Here is a 3,030-nt window from a genome sequence, read left to right on the forward strand (position 1 = left end):
TGCTTACAATTTTCAAGAAATTCATATACATTTGAGCACTCAGGCAGCCAGTGCTCTAAGCAGTCAATGATCTATGCATATATGCAGGTAGACTGCCGAAAAGCCCATTCTAGGATGCGAGTACTACTTTCTGTTTTACATGAGCAGGCCTTTACAGACTTCCAGCACCTACATGTCTTGTATTGGAAAGGGGGCAACCTATGAACCTTTTAGTAGGGCTGCAATACTTCCCCAAGCAGAGTACCACTTTCCAGTAGGCGGCATGTAGTTTGGAGTAATGAGCAACTGGTATTCTAGCTTATATATGCCATCACCTTCTTTGCCTCCTTTTGATACAGACTGGACAGGGTCTCCAGCTTTGTCCATACCAAGTTCAACTGCAGCCCTCTGTCTGTCCAACGCAAATGTCAGTCAGGTTTCTAACTCTGTCCCACCACTTCTGCTGAGAGCTCTGGTTTCACACGATTACCAACTGGTTTGTGAAAGCGGCCTGTGTCTTACACTGGTATGTAGTCTATTTCATATTTAAACATATAGTTGCAAAAGAAAGCATTGTTCATACAGTTTGCACTTGGTAGATGGCCTTGGGATCCATGGCTTACAGTTGCAATTCAGGGATGTCCGAAAAAGTTAAAAAGGTCAGAAACCACCGCTCTAAAGAAACTATTATTAAAGAGATTTCATTTAAAACAGATTTTAGACGCATTCACTTTGGCTCTCTTGTACTCTCTGTGCTGGGCCTACCAACATAGAGCTGGACAAACTAGTCCATAATTGGAACCCTATACCTATCTCTTCATCTTTATTTGGGTTTGGTTTTTTAGTGCCTTGTGATGAAATGATATCCAGAGTAGGGTCAAAGGCAGGAGCTGAACAGCAATGCAAGATAGAGGTTGATTCAACGCCATCATGATACCTCTTTCTTAAGGTCTTATCTGTGAACACACCTACAGACTACCCGATTCATACGGCAATCGCATCCTTCGCCTGGAATGATCTAAAATATTGCCTAGATTGCATTTGGCTTAAAGTCCACGATCCGCAGTTCAGGTTCTTGGTTTTCAATAAATTCTCTTACTTTTTCAAGAAAAATCTGTTAAGTAAAGCCTTCCACGATTTTCTTCACAAACCCACACCAAAAAATAAAGAATCTTACTTAGTGGAAATCAGACGTTTCCACACTGAAAGAAGTCCAATATTAAATGTCCTTCCAAAAATTCCATATTGTGAATAAATAACCATGAGTTAATGAACGTTCTCCTCAGACAGCATCAAAAGAGAAAAAAATCATTAACTCGAGCTTTACTGCTGCTTTAACACATGACAACATAATACAGGGACTTTACTTTTCGGTTATTTTAATATCTAGAAATTATTTATTGAATATATGTAAACCTTCTCTGGCATTTTCGTGACGGTATAATGCCAGAGCAGTTTTCGGCTTGTCTATACACACTGACAGAGTAATTTACTATAATTATCCTGTAACTTCTGAATTTCAAGAGTCGTGCTCGAGCACTCGGTCTGTCAAGTAAGAACCTATGACGCTGCAGGACTGGCAGTCCAAGACCGAACATCACATGCTTTGTACATAGGTTTCATCGGGAGATGAACTTTAAAACATGAAACAATGCTTGTCCTCATGTAAAGCGCTCTGATACCTCCGGGTCTAGCCAGCGCTATATAAAACTTTTCAAATAAATAAAATGACGAGGAGATCATCTTGAAATTACTAGAGCCTGGTAGTAAGACTCCTAAAAAGAAATATTCTAAAGACTGATGAAAAAGACGATATGGAATCATGGTCAAATAAAAAAGGAACATTTGTATAATTAGCACACACCATAAACATGCATCTATCCAAAGAACACAGTATGGCAGCAAAAAAAACAGGCAGTATCTGCTCCAAGTAGCAATGAAACATTGAAGTGTAAAAGTTTACAATTAAAACCACAATAAAAATCAGATTTTGGACTGCAACAAAGAGGAGGTAAAAAAAAAAATAACCCAGAGGACTGTGCGGATGCTTTTGACAATAGAGGAGAAAATGACAATGCAGAACCTAAAGGCGAGGACGAAGACGGTCTAAAGATTCTTGATGAATTAAGGATCCTCAAAGGAAACCAAGGTTGAAACAGACTCTCCAGACCTCTGGGGCAAATAACAGGCACATCACTGGTCATGTCTGTGAAGATACTGAAGTTTATTCAGAAGCACCTTTAAAAAGATAAAACACCCACAAAGCAGAATACCAGATGCCTATCATGATTAAAAAGGCCTATGAGGACCACAGATGATGATCCAGAGCTGCGTCCTTTTCCTTTAAGGAAGGGCTCTAACTTATAAATGGTACGTGTGAAGCCCTGATAATTAATAAGAATACAGGTCTAGACTCGGGTAATCTACTGGCAGACTCTTTTACAACGGTGTTTTGTCTCACTAATTAAATAAAGATGCAACCGCTGCCTAGTTGAATGCACCACGCAATCAGTCTTTTAGGAAGTGCAAATGCTGAATTTTCAACAAAATAAATAAGCGCTCTTTCAATAAAAGGAAGTCTATTCAATAAGTAATGACTACCTAAACTAAACGGACATTCAGCTACAGGAATTTTCAGCAACTTAGTAAGATTTGTCTGGACAGTGAATTAGAAGCCACAGGTACAATACATACAATTATGTGAAAAAAGTAGGTGGTTTAAGTGGTTTTTTTCTAACATCCCTATACCAAACCCCAAACGAGGACTCATTTCCATAGCTCGTCCAATGTTGGTCACCCGCAGCTGACAATAGAGGCTGATCATTAGGACGTCAAAGAATTGAACAAGTGCAGAAAACAGGATAAAAGTGTTATCTGAAAAGCAAAATATTAAAAACGTACAAACATGGATATACGGATTCGATAGTCTTTTTAGTATCCTTATTGAACATATATTAATTTAGTATAGTTCATGTCACGTTAAATAAATTACTGTAAATGAGGAAATAAATAAAACATGTAACCACGTTCAACATTAAATTCCGAAGTCTG

This window comes from Lissotriton helveticus, chromosome 12, assembly GCF_964261635.1.
Source record: "Lissotriton helveticus chromosome 12, aLisHel1.1, whole genome shotgun sequence".
Classification (NCBI taxonomy): domain Eukaryota; kingdom Metazoa; phylum Chordata; class Amphibia; order Caudata; family Salamandridae; genus Lissotriton; species Lissotriton helveticus.